This window comes from Ursus arctos, unplaced genomic scaffold (genome assembly GCF_023065955.2).
Source record: "Ursus arctos isolate Adak ecotype North America unplaced genomic scaffold, UrsArc2.0 scaffold_3, whole genome shotgun sequence".
Taxonomy (NCBI): Eukaryota; Metazoa; Chordata; class Mammalia; order Carnivora; family Ursidae; genus Ursus; species Ursus arctos.
Genome location: NW_026622985.1, coordinates 84,430,948 through 84,457,268, shown reverse-complemented (window position 1 = coordinate 84,457,268; position 26,321 = coordinate 84,430,948). Strand labels below are relative to the sequence as shown.

The following is a 26,321-nucleotide window of genomic DNA, read 5'->3' as shown; positions in this document are numbered from 1 at the left end:
AGTAATTCCACTGGAAAACTCTTGCCATGTGCAACAGGAATGTGCACAGCTTTGTTCAGAATAGGACAAAACTGAAATAACCCAAATGCCCGTCAGTAGGAGAAAAGATGAATAGAGTGTGGTATATTCATAAAGTGGGATCCTGTAAAGCAGTGGAAATGAACTACAGCTATACACACCAACATGAATGAATCTCAGATACATAATGTTGCACAAAAACGAGTATCTGCAATATGATTCCATTTACTTAAAACCCATCCACGTGCAAAATGAAACAATGTAGACATTTGTAGGGATGCACAAATGATAAGATGATAAAGCTAGAAAGAAAAGAGAATGATAACTGCAAAATCCAGGATAGTGGTTACAGGGAGGGGGTGGGATGCAGTGGGCTTCAGACGTATTGGTAATATCATTTCTTAAGCTGAAAGATGGGTTAACAGACACTCATTTTATTTGGGCAGGCATATATATGTGTGAAATATTGCATAATGAAGTGGGGGAGGATTTGGAGGTAGGGAAGGAAGGAGAAAGAAGAGAGGAAGAAAAGGGATGGAAGGAGACAGAGAAGGATGGAGGGAAGGAAAGAAAAACAAAAAAGCATTCCTGTACATGGTGTCTTAGGATCTAGTTGGTGGTAGTTCAAATTCTGACACCAAATATCTGTTTGGCTTTCAATGAATCACTACACTTCTCTGAGCCTCAGTTTTCATACCAGTTAAATGAGAAAAATGTACTTTGCCCTATGTACTTCCCACTGTTATTGTGGGGACAGTGAAATATTGGTACCTGTAGAATCGTACTTCAAAAAAGTAGCAAAGTGTTCTAAAATATAAAAGAAAAGGAAAAATTAATACCGCAAATTATCTTGCTTCCTAATGCCAGAAACCTAGTGTATCTCAATACGTATGTGTAAGTTCATATTCAAGGGCTATTTAGTTTATCTCCTGCTGACTCCTTGCTCAACTAACGTAAGGAGGAAAGCAGATATTACGCCTACGCCTGTTGAAGGTTGGTTGCTCTGACAAAATTCATAGGAGAGCAGTATAACTAGAGCAATTCTGAGGTCTCGGGCTGCAGAACTTCAGAGGGGTCGGCACTTCGGGAAGGGCATTGTTGATGCGCTGCGTGGTGCTCAGAGGAGATAGCCCGTGTGACGGGGCTGGCAACGGGGCCTTCTGAAAGAACACAATAGTAATCAATTTCCGCTAAGGGCTCCTCCGCCTTGCTATAGCCAGGCTCTGTGTTTCTTCCTCTTCGTGATCTCATTTCATTCTCATTACAACCCTATGAGGTACGTCATATTATCCCCGTTTTACAGATGAGAATATAGGGCCTTGGAGAGTCGAAGTAAATGACCCAAGGTCACCAAGTAGGTGACAGGAGCAGATATGTCCTCCTCAGGGCTATCTACAGCCATAGCCCACACTCAGCATCTACCCCAAATGTCTGTTGACCGACTGAAATCTCCTCAGAGGTCCTAACATCTCACAAGTGTAAACAGTAGGCTGATATGACTCCTCGTCATCAGCCAACTTCACAGATCTAGATATTATTAATACATGTATTTTTAATTCTAGCTTTGGTGGTATTACACTACTGGGAACCTCTTGGGATACTAAAATAGCTTGAATTATTTGTGCGAGAAAGGGTCTTCCTGCTATGGTAGAAGGGCCCCAAAGGGGAAAAAAAATGACAGGAAAGATAACCAAACATGTCTAAATTACAGACTCAGTCCCTATACTTTAATTTTCTCTTTGTCCCTGTTCTTTGCTTACAATAATCATATTCACTGCATTTTTTTTCTTTTTTTTTTTTTAAGATTTTATTTATTGGGCGGCTGGGTGGCTCAGTCGATTAAGCGTCTGCCTTGGCTAGGTCATGATCCCAGGGTCCTGGGATCGAGTTCCGCATCAGGCCCCCTGCTCAGCGGGAAGTCTGCTTCTCCCTCTGCCTCTCTCTTTCTCTGTCTTTCTTTTTAAAGAAAACCTTTTTAAATCTCTTTAAAAAGACTTTAATTTTTTATTTGACAGAGAGAGAGAAAGCACACAAGCAGGGGGAGAGACAGGAGCAGGCTCCCTGCTGAGCAGGAAGCCCCAACATGGGGTTCAGTCCCAGGACCTGGAGATCACGACCTGAGCCAAAGGCAGGTGCTTAATCAACTGAGACACCCAGGCGCCCCCATCTTCACTGCCTTTTGACTGGACTTCAGATAGGCTGCTTCTTCAGCCTCTGACTTCTGCTCTAATTACTGGCTCTTGATCTTTTGCTTTTTAAATCTTTTGTTCTATTAATAAAATTCATTAATGGATCACTTTATAGATATTCTAGTATTCAGTATTCTAGTATTCAGTACAATCCTTTAATTTCAGAAGTAAAACCTATTTTGGCACAGTGTATTTTATAAATATACTGTTAGAATAAATTGTTATATATTTTTTTATTATTTATTTATTTATTTATTTATTTATTTTGAGAGGCTGGTCTTCAGTTTTGAATGATTCTTGACAAGGTTTTGGTCCTGGGTTAGTATAACCTTATGAGATGAATTGGGAAAATTCCTTCTTTTCTGATACTTTGGAAAAGTGTGACTATCATAGATAATACCTGTACTCTGAATGTTTGCTAGAGTTCTCTTGGTAAGTCATCCTAGCTTGGGGACTTTTCAGAGGGGAGACATTTTTACACTTTACTCCCTCAACCCCACCTCCCACTCCTGGTGCCACTTGGTCTATGTATGTTTTTCTGTCTTTTCTTTAGTCACTTTTGGTAATTTGTGTTTTCTATACAGTCATCTATTTCATCTAGATTTTCTAGTTTATGGCAAAATTTTATGTAGTGTTCTCTTATAAATTTCAAATATCTTTTTGGACTGTACTAATAATCCCTTTCTTAATCAAATTGCCCTCATTTCTTTTTGACTGCATAACCTCCTGATTAGTCTCCCGTATCCACTCTAACCACCCGCTATGCATGTCTCCCCCATATTTTATCATTTCCTGCTATACCCATCAGTGGGCCAAAAAGAGCTATAAGACTTTAAATGACAAGTGACACACCAGAGAAGGCTATTTAAGTAGTGAAACATGTGTAGTTTCTTCCTAGCCAGTCTGTTACTAATCCCAGCTCTGAGCTATGGGACAGAGTTTTGTGCCATTCTTGGGTATGAAGGGTTATCATTGTATGTAACTTCTGTCTGTCTGTCTGTCTGTCTCTCTCTTTCTCCTCACCTGTATGTTTACATACAGCTGTCCTTCTCTGTTTCCTGCTCTACCCAGCCTAGCTACATCTATTCTATAACTCTGCCTCCCCACTCTGCCTCCATAGCCCACTTCTGTTACTGGGGAAGGAAATTAGGATGTCCTGTATATGTTATCCTGCATTCCTAGCATTGTAGGAACTGCAGCACCTGATGACCAAATGGGAGTCTATTAGTCCTACAGGCTCAACCATGTAGCAACCTTCCACTAAACAAATCACTAAAGAAACTTCAATCCAGTCCAACTCAGCCTCACCCTGAAGGGAGATAGGAAATTGACAAGGTTAATGTGCATTGAGTCTTTACCCCTTTAAAACCTACCCCAAATCAGCTAAGTATATACATTTTCTGGAATTTCAAATCTCACCCTACCCCACTCCACACATGTACACTTCTTCCTTTCCCTCTTAACCTCATTCATCATACATTTTCTGTTTATATCTCTGAGACACCTTGACTCTGATGCACCAATCAGCTTTTTCCTGGGCTCTAACTAGAACTGCGTTTCTCATTTATTCTTGGGCAGTATCTATCCTTATCTACTGAAGTTAGGAGTTCAACTATCACCAAAATAAAAAGGAGGAGAAGGAGAAGGAGAAGGAGAAGGAGAAGAAGAAGAAGAAGAAGAAGAAAGAAAGGAAAAAGATTTTTGTCCTTATGGCACAAATTATTTTTTTAATACACAATAGAGGATTTATATTCATCAAGAATATGTGCTGCTTTCAGCAAACAAGGTTATGTATGAAGTCATCAGTTCTGTAAAAGGCAAGGAAGAAAACAACCAGTTCAAAGAGAGCATTCCCCCCCCTCCTTCTTTTTGGTATGCAATGTCACATAGTTGAACAATTTGTATCAAATCAATGGTAGAGTGTGGTGTAATGCATAAGCATGGCTTGGAGTCCTGAGACTTTGGGTCTACTCCCACGATTTATTATACTAGCTGTGTGACCTTGGGATAAATTGCTTAAAACTGTAATCTAAGTTATTTGTCTGTAAATTTAAGATGTTATTTAACTACATGACCTTTAAAGTTGTGGGGTTTCTGTGAAGTGGAGAGTGAGACTCTTCCCTTAAGCCAGAGTCTTTGAAGGGGCTAGAGAGGTCCCAGATCAATCTCCTCCCCACCCTGGATCCATGAAGGAGCAAATATAAATTCCCAGTTGAAGCCTCCTGATTTGTTAAAATTAAATACAATCAAATATAATAAGAAATTAACAAACCTACCATGAATGAAAGTCAGGAGAAAACAATAGCAACACATTGAAGTTCCTGAGAATTTAGATGTTGAAATTATCAGAGAGTATAAAATAATTATGGATCAGTGTTTCAAGAAATTAAAGATGGCATAAAAACTGAAAAAGAGTCAAAATATAAATCTAATAAAAATACCAGCATATTTGAAAAAAAACACTTAGAACATTTATAGATAATATATAACTATTAAAATTCATGACTTAGTGGATGAGTTAAATAGCAGAATATATACAGCTGAAGAGAGAGTTAAATCTGAAGGAACTCCCCAGGCTGTAACACATAGAGAGAGGGCAGTAAATATGAAAGAGATGTTAAGCTACATGGAAGGTATAACGAATAAGTATAACACACCTAATTTGAGTTCCAGAAGGAGGAAATAGAAAAAAAGGCAATATTTGAAGACATAAAGGCTGAGACTTTCCCAAAACTGACAAAAGAACATTAATCCACAGATAGAGGAAACAAGAGTTCAAAATAGAATAGATAAATAAAAAGAAAGTCACACCCAGATATATGTCAATAAAACCAAAGAATATCAAAGACAAAGAGAAGATCTTAAAAGTAGCCAGAGAAAAAAGGTAGATAATTTACAAAGGAGGACAAGTAGATTCAACTTCTCAATAGCAACAATGGAAAACAGAACACAGTGGAATAGTATCTTCAGAGCTCTGAAGAGAAAATGACTGTAGAGCTAGATTCGTGGATTTAGCAAAACTACTTTTCAAGGACAAAGACAATAAAGACAATTTCAGATAAACAGATTGCATTTGCAACCAAGAAACCTTATGTAAAGAATTTTTAAAGAATATTCTTTGAGGCGCCTGGGTGGTACAGTAAGTTGTGTCCAGTTCTTGGTTTTGGCTCAGGTCATGATCCTCGGGGTTATGAGATCGAGCTCCACGCTGAGCATGGGGTCTGCTTAAGACTCTCTCCCTCTCCCTCTGCCCCTCCCCCCTGCTTTCTCTCTCAAATAATAAATAAATCTTAAAAAAAAAGAGAATGTACTTTAAAAAGGAGAAAAATGGTTCTAAAAGCAGGTTCAGGATACCCACATGCAAAAGCATGAAGTATACAAAAATTTGCCCAAAATGGATCAAAGACCTAAATGTGAGAGCTAAAACCGTAATACCCTTGGGAGAAAACATAAGGGTAAATCTCCACGATCTTGGATTTGGGGATGGTTTTTTAGATATGTCACCAAGAGCATAAGCAACAAAGGAAAAAATACTGGACTTCAAAATTGAAGATTTTGTGCATCAAAGGACATGATCAAAAATGAAAGAACCTACAGATGGGAGCTATTATTTGTAAATCATATAAATCATGTGTCTAGTATTCAGAATTTAGAAAGAACTTGTACAACTCAACAATGAAAAGACAACCCAGTTAAAAAGTGCGGGCAAAGACTTGAATAGACATTTTCCAAAGAAGATACACAAATGGCCAACAAACATATGAAAAGATGTTCAGCATCATTAGTCATTGGAGAAATGCAAATCAAAACTGCAGTGAGATGCCCACTTCCTGCTCAGTGGGATGGCTATAATTTTTTTAATGGAAAATAACAAGTCTTGGGTAGAACGTAGAGAAATTAGAACCCTTGTACATTGCTTGTGGGAATTTTAAATGGTGCAGCTGCTATGGAAAAAATTTTGGTGGTTCCTTCAAAAGTTAAACATAGCATTACCATATGAACCAGCAAATCCACTTCTAGTTATATCCCCCCCCAATTGAAAACACGTATTCAAACAGATACTTGTATACAAATGTCCATAGCAGCACTATTCACAATAACCACATTATGCTGAGTGAAAGAAGCCAGACACAGAAGGTCACATATTGTATGATTCCATTTGAAATATCCAGAATAGGCAGATCCATAGAGACAGAAGATTACTGGTTGCCAACGGCTGGGGAGAGGAAGGAATGTGAAGTGACTGCTTAATTAGTATGGAGTTTCCTTTTGGGATAATAAAAATGTTCTGGAACCAGATGGAAGTGATGGTTGCACAGTGTTGTAAATGAACTGTCACTGAATTACACACGTTAAAATGGCTAAAATTGTGAATTTTATGTTATGTGAATTTTACCACAATACAAAAAGCCTGTGTGGCTCATCTGGTTAAGCGTCCGGCTCTGGATTTCAGCTCAGGTCATGATCTCAGAGTCATGGGATCGAGCCCTGCATTGGGTTCCATGCTGTGCATGGGTCATACATAAGATTCTCTCTCTCTCTCTGCCCCTCCCCCATCCCATCCACACGCCTGCATGCTCTCTCTCCCCTTCTCTACAAAAAAAAAATTTTTTTCACAGATGCACAGAAATTAGCAAACATGCAAGTAGATCCAGACATTGTATAATATAAGCGATGATAATGTCTCATTTGTGTGGTTCTGAAAATGAGAATTAAATTAGTAGACAACACAAACATGTGGGTTGTGAAAGGAATAATCAGAGCATTAAAGTCCTTACGAGACCCTATGAGAGCCATTGGCTCTCAAGTGCTTTTGACTGTGATCAACAGTAACAAATGTCTTACATTGTCACCCAGTGTACACACATATGTACATGACTGAAACAAAAATTTCACAAAATAGTCCTTGCCCTAACTATGTATGTTGTACACCATTTTCTAATCTAATTCTATTTAAAAAATGCTAGTTGTGTCCCATTAAGTTTGTTTCATAAACCACCAATGGTTTGTAACGTGATACTTAAAAAAATGGTGTAAGGAGTGTGTGATGGCACCCAAGTACAGATGTGGTGGGCAAGAAGAAAAAAATAAAGGAAAAGGTCTTGAGTCATCAATATCTACTCTGACACTGGGTCAGCAAGCAAATGCAAATGGTGAATCGGCAGTATTTTCCACAATCCTTTGAAGGTGTCACCATATTCCAGTATGGCAATCTCCGTAGGGCAAAAATATATTTCTATTAATGCACTGGAAACATTTTGAACAATTCCGAATTTGTATAGTATTCTGTAAATTGCCAAGATAAAGTTCTCTTGAGTTATTCAATACGGATGCAGCTAATGGAAAGAATTTCATATTCATGTCAAATTCATATTCATAAGCAGAATAGTCTGTCTCAATTTGAAGAAATCAGAAGATCTGGATGGTATTACTCTTGTTATCTTGGACAAGTGACTTCATTTGTCCTGGTTTCAATTCCCTCATCTACAAAATTAAAGGGAACTTTAAGTTTTTCCTAAAAAGGAAATCTGTAATTCACTCTAACAAGTCTATACAAACCCCTGATTTCTCTCTCTCTCTCTCCCTCTCCCTCCCTCCTTCCCTCTCTCTCTCTCTCACACACACACACACACAACTGCATTGCATTAAGATGAAGGACATTTAACGTAGACTCTTACAAAACATTCACAACATTGACATGAATCTATTTTGAAGTTGGAAGTGATGGGAAGTGATGATTTATTGAGCATGTTACATATTTTCAGACATGATTTTTGATTTGTAAGACATTTATAACTTTTTAAAATTCGTTGCTGATTGGGTGTGGTGTATTTTAGTTACTGCAACTTCAAGAGCTTTACCAGGTTAAGAAAGGGGATTATACTGGTCTGAGCCTGTATCAGCAAATATGTCCATGTTCCATGGTAGCTAAGTGGCTCATGTTTAAATACTTGTTCCAACTGCTGCAAGGTACCTCAAGGAACAATATTTGGTAAGTTATGTTTACACATGAGATAGAAATGTCTGTTTTTCCCACCACAGTTTTTTGTTCATGTTAGCTAATCATTGTAACCATCCATGCTCTCAAGTAAGATGTGACTAAGAGATTTGGTATCTTCAGTCCACCACTGTCCCGAAGATTCCTACTAGATGAACCAGTGGAAAAGACACTCCCTTCGGCCATTCTGCTCTATTTTCAGTTGCCTGAAAGCTTTTTGTTGATGTTTGCGTATTGTTTTTTGGGTTTTTTTTTTTACTTTGTGTGTGTGTGTGTGTGTGTGTGTGTGTGTGTGTGTGTGGAAAATTTCATAGATAAACTGAAATGTGTAATGAACCCCACTTACTCATCACTTAACTTCAGCCATCAATGAATATTATACCATTCTTGTTTTATCTATACCACCCACTCTCCAGCCCCTCTGTTTGATTATCATAATTTTTGGGGTTTTTATGGTAAAATTTACATATGTTGAAATGCACAGTTAATTGAACCATTTTGACAACTAGATAAACCAGTGTACCTATGACCTTACCAGAGTTCCATCTCATGAGAAGGAGTCCTCCTCCCTTCCCAGGTGATTCCCCAAATTCCCCAAAAGCAACCATTGGTTTTTTCACCCTAGGTGAGTTTTGCCTATTCTAGAACTTCATCTAAGTGGAAACATACAGTATTTGTATTCCGTTTTGTGTCTGGCTTCTTTTCTCAGCATCAGGTTTGTGAGATTGGGTCATGTTGTTGCAGGCATCAGTACGATAATTCATCCTTTTTAATACTGAGTGGTAATATAATACCACAGCTTGTTTACCCATCCTCTTGTTGGTGGGCATTTGGGTTGTTCTCAGTTTTGGGCTATTGTGAGTAAAACTGCTATGAACATTCTTTACACAAGTCCTTTTGTGAACCCATATTTCCACTTATCTTGGATAGTGAACTAGATCTACAATTGCTGGATCCTAAGGTAGGGGTAGGTATATGTTTAACTTTGTAAGAAACTACCACACCCTTAAAAAAAACAAAACAAAACTACCACACCCTTTAGTGTGGTAAAGGAGTCTAGACTCCTGCCAGCAGTGTATATGAGTTGTTCTAATTGTTCTGGCACCTCATCAACACTTGGTATTTGTCAGTCTTAAATTTTAGCTATTCTAGTGGGTGTGAAGTAGTATCTCAATTTAGGGTTCACTTGCATTTCTCTAATGACTAAAGATATTGAGCACATTTTCATGAGCTTATGCCTTTGGCCTAATGTATTTTTCACACGTGGTTCTCTTGGTAGGTACTACCTACCACCCTTTTCTAGTTAACTACTTACTCCTTATCTAGTCCTCCCTTTATTGAAAGGAGTCCTTCCTCCCATAAAGTTAGGAGATGAGGAAATCAGCCTGAAACCTCCATGAGAACCAGTTTTCTAGAATCAGCATCAACCACTGTCTTTTTTTGCAGCGCCCTGGAACCTTAGCGCAGGGGAAACTCTCCTTTCCTGCACCCTCCTCCAATTCCCAATTTCAGAAATATGAACAGCCCAAGTCATAGTTGCTCATTCAGTTTGACGTTACCAGGTACAAGAAGCTTGTAGGGCTGGGACTCATGTCCCAGACAGGGACATACCATAAAATCTAAAAGGAAAGTACAATTATTGGCAATAGAAAGCTTATCAGCTTGCATAGGAATGTTGAGTGACAAGGGGATATAAATGGTGTGCCCAAGTACCTACTCAGAGGCATAACTGATTATCAACACTCTACTAAAGCTTCCTCTTCATGGGAGGAAACCAAATTTCCAATTTCCAGTAAATTTGGAAATCTTATTGAAGAACAGGAAGCACCTCGGCTTCAGTATTTCCCTTTGAAGGGATAATCCTGTGGCTTTCAAGCCTGTAGAGAAATGGGGTGATTACAATTTACAGCATGAGAAAGAAATAGTTCTTTGGAATATGGACTCAAGTTACCATTGATTAGAAAAGCATTGCATTCTCTTGCTGCGCTCTGTAAAGCTTCTTCCCTGACCTGCTCCTAATGTCTTCTGAGAAGATAAGCAAAAGATTTTCTCAGGCCTCCCTTAGTCTGGCCTCCAGGGACTGCCTGGGGGTCGAGGAGAAGCATGCAAGGATCCTGTGTGGGAAGAAAGTAGGACTGCTGTCAGAAGGGTTACAGTTTCTGCTTCTCATATCTTGGCAGCCTTGGTTGCTAGCCTTTCGGTTTCCTCCCATTAAGAGGAAGCTTTAGTAGCGTGTTGAGAATCAGTTGTGCCTCTGAATAGGTACCTGGGCACAGCGTTTATATCGCTTTGTCACTCAGCATTCCTATGCATGCTCATAAGCTTTCTATTGCCAGTACCTGCATCCCTTAGCCTGATAGTGTTCTCTGACCACAAGAGCGTTCTGGGTGCCAGGCGGGCTGGAAGTGCCAGCAAGTTGACATCCCTAGAAACAGCCTCAAACTCATGACAGATACGAGTTAGTGGATAAGTCCTCCATCTTTCTCATCCTTTGGGTGAGACAACTCTCGGGTCTGCTCTACACCACTTCCCAGTGTTGCACAGTAGCAGTAGAAATGAACCCAAGTTCCCCACAGCTATAATATACTCATGAATTCACCTACTGGCTTCCTTCCCTTCCCTGGCTCACTGCCCCCTCCCCCACCAGTGTTTCCTGAGCTTGCCTTCCAAATAAACTCCTAGCCTCGGTCCAAATCTCAGGGTCTGTTCTAAAGCAACCCAATGCAGGCTAGCTTAATATCAAGCAAACTAACTAATAAAATATTGGTATGAACATATTGTTAATAAATCTTCTGATACTTGAAATGGTTCATATCCAGCATTCCTAAAGAACTAGAATTCTTTTCCGTTGAGTTTACCTAGTGTCATCCCCAAGATGTTATTGTTCGAAAATTCTTCTGAGGTAAAGATCTAGTTTAAGGAACAACCTCAAAACCAAGGAAATGTGTCTCATATTTGAATTCATATGAAGAGTTAGCTACTTGATTTTTCAAAGCAAATTGGTGTAGTATACAATATTATTCCCCAGCATATTAAGATACTTCTGTGTATAATAGAAGATATCCTCAACATGTTGATATTTGGGTTTTACTCACATTGGCCCATTTTTGGAAACAAAAATGGAAAGGAAGTGTAATTTTGCTGAAGAAAGATCACTGATGCTGGTGTATATACAGGCATGCATATATATGGACCCAGGAGTTCTCAGCATCCCTTGCCTTCCACACTCTCACCTAAAATATTTTGGCAACCTTGGATTTACGGATGTGTCATGAGTTAAGTTTGGTAAATAGCTCCACATAATATTTTTATAGGTCAGGAATCAGAAGAGTATCACAAAATTGGACCGGTGTCAGGGTTTCATGGCTCAAGGTGTTAGAAATCTTCCGGCACCAAGATATGTTTTGCTTCACTCTCCATTAAAATCTTTCTTTTTAAATCCCAATTCTAAATCCATAAATTCAGGCCTGAAGCTTAGTACCATAGCCCTCCTCAACATAATTATCTTCCAGATGCTTTAATATTAATTTCACTGATCTGCTCTAATGCCGTAGGCTTATCTCATGATGCCTTTAGGGAAATTCTTGACATCAGCATAGTGCAGTGCAAAGAAACCTACTGATCCAATCACAGATTGTTTAATTCTCCATCTTTTTGCTAATCAATTAACAATGAAAGACTACTGTACACTTTGCCTAACCAATATCCTTATAAACATAACTCCTTTCTTGCCCTCCCTCCCCGCCATGTTTTCTTTCCTGCGGAAACTGGGTCCAGCGTTAATAAACCTCTGCGATCATACTTGGTTTTTTTGTGCTTCACAGATACTGCATTCTTTACAAATGGAAGGTTTGCGGAGACCCTGAGTCAAACAAGTTCATCGGCATCATTTTCCCAATGTTTGTGCATTTTTGGGTCTCTGGCTCACATTTTGACCATCCTCCACAGTATTTCAAACTTTTTCATTATTATAATATTTGAATTGCTGCAAATTCATAATAAAACTTTAACAGATGAGTTGCTGCTCATGGATGAGCCAAGAAAATGGTTTCTTGAGATGGAATTTACTCCTGAGGAAGACGCTGTGAAGACTGTTGAGATGACAACAGAGGACGTAGAATATGACACACTTAGTTGATAAAGCAGCGGCAGGCTTACAGAGGCTCGACTCCCAATTTTGAAAGAAGTTCTACCGGGAGTAAAATAGTATCAAACAGCACCGCATGCTACAGAGAAATCATTTGTAAAAGGAAGAGGCAATGGAAATTGCAACAGCCACCCCAGCCTTCAGCAAGCACCATCCCGATCAGTCAGCAGCCATCAACACTGAGGCAAGACCCTCCACCATCAATAAATGATGACTCACTGAAAGCTCAGAAGATCGTGAGCACTTTTTAGCAATAAAGTATTTTTAATTAAGGTATGTACATTGTTTTTTAGACCTTCTGCTCTTATTGTACACTTAATAGACAAGTGTAAACACAACTTTTATATGCACTAGGAAACCAAAAAATTCATTTAACTCACATTATTGCAATATTCTCTTTATTGTGGTGGTCTGGAACTGAATCTGCAATATCTCTGAGGTATGTCTGTAGTCTCATTATTCTTTGATTCTCCCCAGATCAGTTCTGTTTTCCTCTGCTGTGTTCTTTGCCCTGGGAAACTGACCTCTATGGACTATGTCACCCTCTAGCAAGTAGGAGTCACCAGCCGGAGTCAGAATGTGGGAGGAGAGAGATGCCAGGGCATTTGTTCCCTCCCACCCACTCTGCTTCACTGTGGTTTTGTCTGTGGCCTTATCACCGAACTGCAGCTACCATTGGGCAGTCCCTCTGACTTCAGCTCTCAACCAGGCTCTGATGACAGGGGTGTCTCCCCCTGCTGTTCAGACTGGGGATTGCAACTGGTCGCCACTGTCCCTAGTCTCTGGTTCCTCCCTCATGGGTTCCTCTAACCCTACCCGTATCTCTATAAATAGTTCCTTTATTAAAAAGCCTCTCCATGGGTCACCTTGGTGGCTCAGTCGGTTAAACGTCTGCCTTCAGCTCGGGTCATGATCCTGGGGTCCTGGGATCGAGCCCCACTTCGGGCTCCCTGCTCAGTGGGGAGTCTGCTTCTCCCTTCCCCTCTGGCCCTCCGCCCTCCTCATGCTTGCGTGCTCTCACTTTCAGCGCTGTCTCCCTCTCTCAAATAAATAAATAAATAAAATCTTTTTAAAAAGCCTCTACGCCACAAAGCTGAGTATACTCTCGGTTTCTTGCTGGGCCCCTGACTGATATAGCCTCCTACCTTCAAGTTTTTGGCAGTCCGTGACACAGTGACAGACTGAGGGATCACAATCAGATTCCTCTGAGCCTGGAATCAAGTAAGTACCTATGCACATAGAGACACCACATTTCCCTGGGAGCACTCACAATACTCCACAGGAAACACAATGTCAGAAATTAAAAAGAAAAGAAAAATCTAAGCATTTGTCTGAAGGACACTATGCCATTTGATCTAGAAGCCCATAGGAAAATATTATATTTGCATCTTAAAGGGTCAAGAATGGTATTTTCTGGGAACTGAAAATTAGTTATTGCCACAAAAACTCTGTGTAACAAATTTTCCCCCAAACCCAGTACATTAAAATAACAATGAATCTCACATAGTTGTAGGTCAGCTGGGCGGCTGCTCTGTCTGTCTTCACCCTCCTTGGACCAGGGGCTAGTCAAGACATGCTCTTCTCGTGATGACGGCAGAAGTGCAAGAGGGCGAGCCCAACCACTCAAGCACGTTCCAAACCCGTGTCTGTGTCCCATCTGCTGAAGAATGTCACATGGCCAAACCAAAGTAAAGGAGTAGGAGAAGGATATCCCTTTCATGGAGGTAAAAGGGGAAAGGGTGAATATTTTTGACAGTAACCTACCACAGTGGATAAGCTGCAGAAAAGTCCTTCAAGGGCAGGCTGCATTTTGTTCAATTAAAAGGAGGAGAATTTTTTTTTTTTTTTCAGTTTTCCTCTCACTCAGCACAGGTGAACTAGAGTGACTTTTCAAAAATACCAGGCTAAATTTCTCAGTGTCCAGGAACAGTTCCTTCCTCCCTCCCTTCCTTCCTTCCTTCCTTCCTTCCTTCCTTCCTTCCTCCCTCCCTCCCTCCCTCCCTCCCTCCCTCCCTCCCTTCCTTCCTTCCTTCCTCCCTCCCTTCCTTCCTTCCTTCCTTCCTTCCTTTCCTTCTTTCTTTCTTTCTTTCTTTCTTCCCTCCCTCCCTCCCTCCGTCTCTTTCTTTCTTCTTTCTTTCTTTCTTTCTTTCTTTCTTTCTTTCTTTCTTTCTTTCTTTCTTTCTTTCTTTCGAGAGAGACAGCCAGCAAGAGAGGGAACACAAGCAGGGGGGAGTAGGAGAGGAAGAAGCAGGCTCCCAGCAGAGCAGGGAGCCCGATGCCGGGCTCGATCCCAGGACCCTGGAATATGCCCTGAGCCGAAGGCAGACGCTTAATTGCCGAGCCACCCAGGTGCCCCCAGGAACAATTTCTTGATACAGAGATGATACTGACCTAGAAATAGAGGCATTTTGAGGTTTTCAATTTTAAGGAAATGCTACAGAGATTCCATTATCTGTTTGTGACTAAGCTGGGATTGCCGGACTCTGAGACCTGGTTCTAGCCTTGTCCATTTATTTTTCTCTGCAAGGTTCAGATCCCCAAAGAATTATGCTCATTTTGAATCCTGACTGTGGAATATGCCTATTAGTGATTCCACAGTCTGGATATCCAAAAACTGGGATTCAGAGTACTTATTCCAAGTGGTACCCCAAAACAATATTTCTTTATCTGCATAGGGTTTTCTCAGTGAATAACTGATTTGTACTTTAACTGAGGTTTATTCCATTTGGAAGGGGTTAAAGGTCAAGAGTTCAATAGTTTTCACCAGTTTAGTACACACTGGTTCTTTCTTGCTCAAGAAGGGGGAGAAATGTTTCTCTTGCATAGGGTTTAAAAAGAACAAAAGCTCTCAATTATCTTGGTCATCTTTGGGAAGGAAAGAATTATTTAAAATGGTGAACAGAAAAGACAATAGCTAGAAGGTAAACCAGAAATCTCAATTATGGTCCGAGCAGTGTGTGAACCCAATGAGTGTCCATAAATGATGGATTGATCTCAAAAGAAGCATTAGTTTGGGATTCTAGGTCTCAAGTGGCAGTGGAGGAATTGAGAGCAGGGAGATGCCACTATGGTCTGCAGTCATGACAAACCCCCCCAAGTCAGATGGTACTGGGACTGGAATTTAAGAATAAATTGGTTTGAATAGAAGAAGAAGAAGGAAAATGCACTGGGAGATGGACAGAGTATGAGTAAAGTTTTGGAGTTATGAGTGAACAGGAATGTGTAGGGGCTAGTGAGAAGACCATCTTGATCAAAATGGGGAACTAGTCACAAATTAGGTGAGATAGAGACCGTAGTACCAGCGTATGGGGGTCTTCATAGGCCAAGGAAGTTAAATGGTGTGTGGTAGATGCTAGAAGCGGTCGGAATTTCTTGGTGGGGAGATCTTTTAGTACAAACATCTTCAGTCATCACAACAGGCCTGTTTTCATTGTGACTCTTGGCCAGCTTTTGACTTGGAGATAGTAATGATCATGGCGGATGAAAGAGCAGATGATTCATGTGTATTTTGACTCCCTTACAAATTTGATTTTAGTCTGAATCATAGAAGGAGTCTGTAGCCTTTTCCCATGGTTTTTGTTGGCAGCAGCTGCGCATTCCCATGGGAACATGTGTACTTACCTTCTCAAACCTTCTTCTCATGCTTTCAGCTCTGTTCACTGGGATGTTTCATCTTTTCTACAGAGCATATTCACATATAAGCTTAGAGCACAGTCTATTTTTCTTCTACAACTGAGGTTTCATCCTGAATATTTTCAAATCATTAAACTCCAGGTATAACTCCAAACAAAACATGATGAAAGGAGACATTTGGGTAAATGATGATATGATAACATCACATTGAACACCATCTGCTGTCAACACTTCGTTCTGCAGTGGCCAGATGAAGGAAATGTGACTCAGTGTGCTTCTTCAGTGGTTGATTGTAGAAAGTTTTTGATAAACTCTCATCTAAAATTGGAAGAACCTACCTCCCATGGGTTGAAGAAAGTTGCCAAACCTGGGGTAACATCGCCCTTTTTATCTGCAGGAAAGAAGTTCCCCTCTGATCATAATGGCAAAGCAGCAAACACCTCCAAAATTCTGCACTGAACTCTTTACTCATATAGGACATCCTAATTTCTCGGTTGCTTTGTTCCTTTGCCAAATGCAATAGGCTCAAAATCCAAAATAGAGGTGTTAATTAATAGCAGTTGCATATTTTCAAGATGCTTTGAATTTGATTATTGTGGATTTTCAGAGATGTTGCTTTCCTTTTTTATACAAAAAGCATTCATTGTGCTAGCTTCTAGACTAAGTGCTGGTGATTCAGACGTGAATAACACTTCCTCTGGAGTGTTTCAGGTAAGACAGATATGTAAAGAATAAGCTGTAGTAAACTTTAATAAGTCCTGGGACAGAGGTGCACAAATTCTATGGGACCGTAGAAGGAAATAGAATTGATTCTGTGGCTCCAGGGAGGCCTTCACAGAGCAGAAGGCATTTGGGCAAGTCTTGAAGAAGAGGCAGGAGCTCTTTAAGTGGAGTGTGAGCACTTAAGGTAGAGAACAGAATGACTAAAAGCACCAATACATTAAAGCACGGTGCTAGCTCTTACTTCTATTCATTCCAGATGAGACAAGTCAGGAATCCAGGGAGAGACAGGTGTCTGGGAGGCTGTTCTCTCCAAGGGCAGACTTCTCAGCTCAGACCTGCCACAAGCAGAAGTTTCAGGACTGCAGAAGCAGGTTGGTTAAATCATGAGGGTAAGACTTCCTGGGGGGGCAAATACTCTCATGGAAACGAGACAGTGGACTCAGAACCTAACTGCAGGCTTTCCAGACTGTCAGGAAACATGATTTCTGGAGGAGGAGCCATATTCTTCTAGAGGGAAATGAAGGGAAACACCCCCAAGGTTTTAGGAGATGGACATGGTCCCAGCCTCCTTCCTCAGTCCCAAGAATGCTTCATTGTCATTTTCCTGGCCTTGCACTTTTCACTTTATCAAAATATGAGTTCATTCTCTGCATCAGTTTCTTACTGCTGTTGTAACAAATCACCACATACCTGGTGGCTTAACACAGCAGAACTTTCTCCTCTCCCAGTTCAGTAGGCCAGAAGTCTGAAATCAAGGTGACAGCAGGGTTGGTTCCTTCTGGAGACGCTGAGGGACACCGTTCTGTGCCTCTCTCCTCACTTCTGGTGGTTTCCAGCAATCCTTGGCTCTTGTAGACGCCAATCTCTGCCTCCAAATTCACATTGTCCTTCTCTGCGTCCCTATGCATCCCAAATATTCCTCTCCCCTCTCTTATAAGGATGCCAGTCGTTAGATTTGGGGCCCGCCCAAAACCCAGTCTGATCTCATCTCAAGATTCTTAACTTAATTACATCTGCAAAGATCCTGTTTTCAAACAAGGTGACATTCACAGTCTCCAGGAGTTAGAACTTGGATGTATCTTTTGGGGGTATAATATTCAACCCCTGTGCCCGCCCTTCCGTTGCCCACATCTGGTGGCTTAATGCTATAGATGTCTTCTGAGTGCTGCTAAATGGGCTGTCTGACCATGTTCAGAAATTAGACACTGGGACAGAAAGACACAGTATCTTAACTCTCAATGGCCAGGGGTAAAACAAAAGTCCAAGAATTTCCACCTCCAGATCTCAAGAGTTTTCTTAGTAGAATCTTTGACCAGAGGCTCATCAAAGATGTGAGCTCTACCTACAAAAGTAGTGAAGACATTTTTACTAGAGGAGGTGGGGCTACTTCAAACACAACTTTCTTGCTTTTTACAATCCCTCTGGTTGTACTCTACTGAGCCTCTTGTAAACTGGAACAGATTATTTACAACTCTCACAGTTAAATGGATGTTGGGTTCTGACTCCTTCCATCAGTGGAAATAGAGTTCCCCAGAATCAAGAAGCCCAGAGAGGAAGTGCAGCTCCCATCATTTATTGAGGGTAAAGGGGTTAACCTCTTCTCTCAGCTATTCCCAATCCTGAATGACTATTTCACACCTCTTCCCGCTCCTCAATCTTCAACCACTTCTCTTCCTCAGCCCTCAAATGTTAGTGGATTTCCTTGCTTCTATGAAAAATACTGCAATTCAGGAGAGAATTTCCCCACACTCCACCACCTATCCCCATCTAAGGCCCCGCCCTCTGCCTTTCAAAACTCTGTTACTATCGATGAATATCTGTGCTCCTAAGGGAGCTATGTTTAGCCGTGCACAGATCCCATTCCCTCTTGTGTACCAAGGTTATCACTTCTGTTACTTTTTGTCTCTTTCCTGCATTATCAGTTTTTCCCTCTTGCCTGGATTGTATCATCAACAAACGAACATGCTGCAACATTTTCCATCTTAAACATGCACGTACACACACACACACACACACACACACACACACACCTCTCTTTTGACCCCCGCATCTCCTTCCGGCTAGCGTCCAATTTCTCTACACTAAATTATTTTTAAAAAGTTGTCTGTACAGGCTGTCTCTGATTTCTCTTTTCTGTTGAATTCACTCCCCATCGTAAACCACAGCTCCAAAATTGATCCCTCAAGGTCATGAGTGACCTCCAAATTGCTAAATCCAATGGTCCATCCTCGGTCCTCACTTCCTTGAGCCTTCTGCAGCATTTGATAGTTAATCTCTTCCAACTGCTAGGAGCACTTTCTGAACTTGGCTTCTGGGACTCTACTCTCTCAGTTTCACAGGCCTCTCCTCAGTCCCCTTTGCTAGTTCCTTCTCGTTTCCTTGACCTCTATTTCGGTGGAATGCTATTGAGCTTTGGTGACCATATGCCTTCTCTCTCTAACCTCACTCATTCTTGGGGAGACACTAGATCATCTCAGGCTGTGGAGGCCCCCACCTTTATCCTTCAAGACCTCTGCACACGGAGGGCTGTTTACTGGGAGCCTCCCTTCTGACCTTCTGCCCTGGGGCCTTTTATTGGCCCGGGCAGTACTGGACTTTCCTGTGGAGAACCTGGAAGTGCTGGAGAGTTCATGTCCCTCAGAGAAAGCCCACAACCAAGATGGTTGGCATTCTGGTGGATAAACAACCTAGCTTTCTGATCCCTCAGGACACCTTGCCTGTTCTACATTCTTTCTCAGAATTCCACAATGGGAGTAAATTTCAGTTGCCAATGGGGATAACTTACTTCAAAATGCACCTTTCATTGACTTGCTTCCTCTTCCGGTCTCACTTCTTCTCTTCCAGGCCGGTAAATCCTGGACTCGCCTCCCAAATAAACTGTTTGCTCTCAAATTCTTGTCACGGTTTGCTTCTCGGGGAACCCAAACGAAGACAAGTACTATGTATATGCCAGTAACTCCCACATTACTATCCCTCATCCCAACATCCCCCAAATTCCAGAATCATATATCCAGTGGCCCTCCCCCACAGCTCTGTATGGAGATCTAGTCTCCATTTCAAACTTCATGTGACCACTGGTGAGCTCCCGATTCTCCCTCTAAACTGCACTCCTCCAGGTGAAGTCATTTTTGACTTCACTGTTTTCTTTCACACCCACATAGCACCCGACAACAACAAAATCTGTTGGCTTTACCCTCAACAGATCTACAAAATCCTACCTCTCCTCATCTACCTCTTGGGCCCTCACTCAAGCTACCTTGCCTAGATTACTAAGATAATTTTCCAACTGTTCTCTCTTCATCTCTTGCTCCATTAAAGTCTATTTTTCTCACAGCAGCCACAAGGATCCTTCTAAACCATAGTCACATCATGTCACTCCTTTGCTCAGAACTTGTCGATGATTTCATCTCAGAGCCGAAAGCAAAGTCCATAGTATGGCAAAGTCCCATATGGTCTGCTGCCTGTCTTAACTTCTGATCTCATCTCCCACCACTCTTCTGCTCATTCTTTCTGCTGTAGGATCATTAGCAATATGTTCCCCTTAATACACTAAGCGTGTTACTACCTAGGATCTCTGCACTTTCTCCTGCAACCTAGAACATTCTTTGCTTTGTTTTAGAACATTCTTATTCCAAATATCTACACGGGTTGCCTCTTCATTCTTTAAAGTCCTTACTGAAATGTCATCTTATTTAGAAGGACTTTCTTTGTTGGGCATGAGCCTGCATGTTCTCTGATCATTCCCTTGCCCAACCTTGCTTTCTTCTATGGGCTGTTTCCTCAGACTCCTACGTCAGCTGGCTTCTGGTTGTGTTCAGTCAGTGGGAGTGCCAACGAAAGACTGGAGAGTGGGAGGAGGGTGGGGAAGACGGAGAATTTTGTCCTATCTCAGGCTGCATCTCTGGGCAGCAGTGAATCTGCCCCGTGGCTCTAGTCCCTCCTGAACTAGCTTCTTGCCTCTGGCAGGCAACTCTAGGCTCTGGTATCTGATAACACCATATATTTCCTTTGTTCCTCCAGCCTAAGAATGCTAATGGCTTCCAGCCATTACTGATTTCCAGGTTTCTTTAATGTTAATTATTTGGCCTCTCGGGTCTTCCAGTACCCAATTCTTTTCAATAAATTCCTCTCTTTTTATTCTTCAGACCTATTTCTGTTGTATTCACTGGATTCTGACTTGACAACTTATATCAATTTCAGTCCCAGAAGGAAATTTGTAATTTGAGGAAAGTTTAATAAAAGGACTGTTTACACAAGTGTTGGTTTGGTTTTGGAAAAACAACAAGGGATGGTGTAGTCACTCTGGGCCAGTAACAGCTGGGAGCCATTAAGCACAACTCCCAGGCTTGAGGGGGCAAGTCACGGCTTCTCAACCCCAGCACTACCAACACTTTTGGCCAGATAATTCTATGTGGTTGGGGGGAAGGGCTGTCCTGCACATTTTAAGGATGTGTAGCGGCATCTCTGTCCTCTACCCACTAGATGCCAGTAGCATTCCCCCCAATGGGACAACCCAAATTGTCTCCACACATTGCCAGATGTTCTCTGGGGTAAAGAATTGCCCCAATTCTTGCCACTAGGTAAGGGCAGCTCCTAGAACCCTAAGAGAGATAGGTGTGGTGAGATGGCCAACCAATTAGACAAGCCTTCAGTAGAAAGATATAGCCAAACCATTGTAATACAGTAGGAAAGGAGCCAGAAGAAGAAATAACCAAAATCTACTCTTTTCTTTCCTTCTGATCTCTTGCCAGTTCCCACTAGCTGAACGCAATTGAAAGCCAAGTGCAAAAGAGCATAGTGTGTGGTCCATACACGTCAGCCTCCTATGACAGATTATGGAATGGAGAATGGTGGGGAACAGATCTAGAGAAGCAAATGGAAGGTACCTCACATACTACCCTATGTGCTAACACTCCTTCCTCCTGGTAAACACCCCGTGCATCCTGCCCTTCAGTGTTTTCCATAATACTTACCACCATTTGACATGCTATATATTTCCTTATTTGTTCACTGCCTCATGCTCAGTGCCTGATGCATTGCAGATGTTCAGTAAATATTTGTCAAATGAATGAATAAATGAATGAATGATAGCATCCAACAGGAGAGAATAAGTTCTGGATATGCAGTAAAATCTTACCCTGGAAACAAAGTACAAATCATAGGGCTAAAAGGAAATATTTTAGTTTCAGAGTTATGCGTCATAGCAAGTTTATCAGTCACTTTTCCAAAGAAACAGAAACAACAGGATGTATGTGTATAAAAAGAGATTTATTTTAAGGATTTGGCTTACATGATTGTGGAGGCTTGACAAATCAAAAGTCTGATGGAGTGGAGACCCAGGGAAGTGGTGTAGTTTGAGTCCTTGCTAGGGCTAATCTTTTCCTATAAGGCCTTCAACTGATTGGATGAGGCCCGCCCACTTTGTGAAGGGTTATATACTTTACTCAAAGTCTGCCAATTTAAATGTTAATCATATCCAAAAAAATAGTTTCACAGAAACATCTAGAATAATGTTTGACCAAATATTTGGGCACTGTGGCCCAGCTGAATCGATACATAAAACTAACCATCAAAGCAAGATTATAGTATATTAAATTATATTTCTAGTGTATAAATTATATTAATTAATTATAAATTATATTAAGGATATATAGTCTGAAGAAGGTAGATGGGGACCTTCAATCCTAAAAAAAAAAAAAACCAAAACAATGAACTGCTATTGTTAACTTAATTATGAAGACAGGTTTATCCTTAGCCAATCCTATTCCACATTTTTATCATTTATTTGATAAAAGACTTCAAAACAAAATATATTGAATGATAAAGTCAGAATCCAAAAACAATTTGTCTAGATGGCATGACAAATACAAGAAAATGAGATTTAGTAAGGGTTCAAGTAAGGTCCTAAATTAGGGTAGAATATGGATTCCTCATATTATAGACATTCTGAATTTAACACTGACTATGGTCAGGATTTTGAAGTATGATTTAAAGTAGCATATAATTACAAATGTATGTATATCAAACAACACACTCTTAAACAACTGATGGGTTAAATAAGAAACTGCAACAGAAATTAGTAAATACTTTGAGAAGAGTGAAAGTGAAAACACAACATATTAAAACCTGTGGGATGCAGTGAAAGCAATGCTCAGAGGGAATTTATAGCAGTAAACACTTACATTAAAAAGGAAGAAAAGGGGGTGCCTGGGTGGCTCAGTCAGTTAAGTGCCGACTCTTGGTTTCAGCTTAGGGTCATGAGATCGAACCCTGTATTGGGCTCCACGGTCAGTTTGGTGTCTGCTTGAGATTCTTTTTCCTTCCGCCTCTGACCCACTCCCACATCCCCACTCACCAGCATGCTCTCTCTCTTTCTCTGAAAGAAAGAAAGAAAGAAAATCTTTTTTTAAATAAATAAGTAAATAACAAGGAAGAAAGATCTCAAACCAATGACCCAAGTTTATACCTTAGGAAAAGGCAAGCAAAGTTAACCAAAGCTAGCAAAAGGAAGGAACTAATAAAGATTAGAGCAGAAATAAATGAAATAGACAATAAAAAACTACAAAGGGGACCAATGAAGCCAAAAGTTGGTTCTTTGAGGGGCTCCTGGGTAGCTCAGTTGGTTAAGCTTTTGACTCTTGATTTCGGCTCAGGTCATGATCTTGGGGTCATGAGATCAAGCCCCGAGTGGAGCTCTGTGCTCAGCGGGGAGTCTGCTTGGGAATCTCTTTCTCCCTCTTCCTCAGCCCCTCCCCCACTCTCTCAAATAAATAAAGATCTTTTTTAAAAAAGTTATTTCTTTGAAAAGATCAACAAAATTGACAAATCTTTAGCATATATGATAAAGAAAAAAGGAGACACAAATAACTAAAATCAGAAATGAAAGTGCGGACATTACCACTGATTTTACAGAAATAGAAAGGATAAAGAGAATACTTTAAACAAGCAAGGATGTGGAGACATTGGAACCCCTTTCAATGCTGGTGGGAATGTAAAATGGTGCAGCCACTACGGAGAACAGTTTGGTGGGTCCTCAAACAAACACGGAATTACCTTATGTACCAGCAAGTCCACTTTAGGTATATATGCAAAAGATTGGAAAATAGATACTCAAACAAATACATGTGCATAGGTGTTTATAGCAGCACTATTCACAGTAGCCAAAAGGTGAAAATAACCCATATATCCATCAGTGGATGAATGGATAAACAAATTGAAGTGTATCCATATAATGGAATATTATTCAGCCATAAAAAGGAATGGAGTGCTGATACATACTAGAACATGAACATACCTCACAAACAATATGCTAAGTGAAAGAAGCCAGACACAAAAGGTTGCATGTCACGTGATTCCATTTATGTGAAATGTCCAGAATAGGCAAATCCATAGAGACAAGAAGCAGACTGGTGGTTGTCAGGGGCTGAGAGAAGAGGGAATGGGGAGTAACTGTTTAATGGTTATGGGGTTTCCTTCTGGTGTAATGAAAATGTGTTGGAACTAGATGGAGTTGTATAAAATTGTGAATGGACTAAATGCCACTGAACTGTTCACTTCAAAGTGGTAAATTTCATGTTATGTGAATTTCCTTTTAAAGATTTTATGTGTTTATTTGACAGAGAGATAGAGAGCCAGAGAGCACAAGTGGAGGGAATGGCAGAGATAGAGGAAGAAGAAGGCTCCCCACTGAGCAGGGACCCTCCTGCGGGGCTCGATCCCAGGCTGCTGGAGGGATCATGAAGGCAGATGCTTAGCCATCTGAGCCACCCAGGCGCCCCACACGTTGTGTGAATTTTACCTCAATCTGAAGTAGAGTAGAAAATGCACAGGAACATTGACTGATGAATGGATAAAGAAGATACGGTGTATACACATATGATGGAATATTACTCAGCCATCACAAAGAATGAAATCTTGCCATTTGCAACGACATGGGTGGAGCTAGAGTGTATTATGCTAAGTGGAATTAATCAGTCAGAGAAAGACAAATACCATATGATCTCACTCATATGTGGAATTTAAGAAAGAAAACACATGGGAGCGCCTGGGTGGCTCAGTCATTAAGCGTCTGCCTTCGGCTCAGTGCAGGATCCTGGTGGTCTGGGATGGAGCCCCACATCAGGCTCCTCTGCTGGGAGCCTGCTTCTTCCTCTCCCACTCCCCCTGCTTGTGTTCCCTCTCTCTCTGGCTGTCTCTCTCTCTCAAATAAATAAATAAAATCTTAAAAGAAAGAAAAGAAAGAAAGAACGAATGAACACATGAACATAGGGGAAGGGGAAAAAGAAAAAAAAAGGAGAGAGGGAAACAAGCCATAGAAGACTCTTTTTTTTTTTTTTAAAGATTTTATTTATTTATTTGACAGAGATAGAGACAGCCAGGGAGAGAGGGAACACAAGCAGGGGGAGTGGGAGAGGAAGAAGCAGGCTCATAGCAGAGGAGCCTGATGTGGGGCTTGATCCCGTAACGCCGGGATCACGCCCTGAGCTGAAGGCAGACGCTTAACCGCTGTGCCACCCAGGCGCCCAAGCCATAGAAGACTCTTAACAATGGACAATAAATTGAGGGGTGATGGAGGGAGATGGGTGGGGGATGGGTTAGATGGGTGATGGGCACTGAAGAGGGCACTTGGGATGAGCACTGGCTGTTGTATGTAGGTGACGAATCGCTGAATTCTACTCCAGAAACTAGTAGTGCACTGTATGTTAACTAAGTAAAATTTAAATTTAAAAAAATGCACAGGAACTTAAGAGGCATCCCAATTTTATATGAATTTTTTCTGGTAAAACTAAAAGTAATAAAAAATATTGCATCATTTAATTATTTATTACCAATTAAAGTATTTAACATAGTGTGGAAGAGGAAAGCATGTGTTCATTATAGCAAAATACACATATGAATACTGGACTGTAATGAGAAATGCTACGTTCTGGAAATGTATTCCCCTAGAAATTTTTTAGGGGTCTAAAATATTTTTAAGATACCTACAACGTATATGTTTGCCGTGGTGTTTTGTATTGCTACACTCAGCTGCTAGAGGGGTGTCCATGATGTGATGTTTCAGGCCTTGTTCTGGCATCTGTATACCAAAGCACTGGGTTTATTTTTTTTCCACTTGTTTATTTAACAAGAATTTTCATATTGCTTACTAATGTGCCAGAAATGGTTCTACATGCTTTACAAATGTTAACTTTTTCAGTTCTCAAACCATTCTTATGATGTGCGCTCTATTATTATCCCCATTTTACTGATGAAAAAATTGAGGCACGGATTGGTGAGACAAATGGCCCCAGTTCACGCAGCCAGTAATGGGGGGAAAGGGGGCCAGGATTCAAGCCCAGATTCGTGCTCTTCACAATCGTACAGTGCTACACTGCGTCTGTTAAAAAAAAAAGTATATATTAGAAAAACCATTATTGTGTAGGGAAGAAGGTTGGAGGGGCAACACCCCAGATAGTGATAAATATAGTATTCACAAAGAGGAAGCCATTTCACAGTGGATTCATTTCATTTTTGGTAGAGTTTCTAGACTGGAAGATGGGAGTGAATACAGCATAAATTGTGCATGTGGACGAGGCATTTGGCGAGTTCCCTCGTGATTTGTTTTAGAAAATGT

At 40.8% G+C, this 26,321-nt stretch overlaps 1 long non-coding RNA gene across 2 annotated transcripts in view; it reads left to right on the top strand.

The window, feature by feature from the left end:
- The window catches only part of LOC113264355 (uncharacterized), a 34,032-nt gene extending 9,172 nt beyond the window's left edge, over window positions 1-24,860 (top strand). Inside the window, exons 2-5 of one of the 2 annotated variants that reach the window (XR_003319639.4) lie at window positions 12,030-12,625; window positions 13,860-14,076; window positions 16,965-17,079; window positions 21,460-24,860. This is a non-coding gene — a long non-coding RNA (uncharacterized LOC113264355). Of the gene's footprint in view, window positions 1-12,029; window positions 12,626-13,859; window positions 14,077-16,126; window positions 17,080-21,459 lie in introns of both variants that reach the window. The other variant, XR_006410845.3, reaches the window with a different exon arrangement.
- Window positions 24,861-26,321: the final 1,461 nt, after the last annotated feature.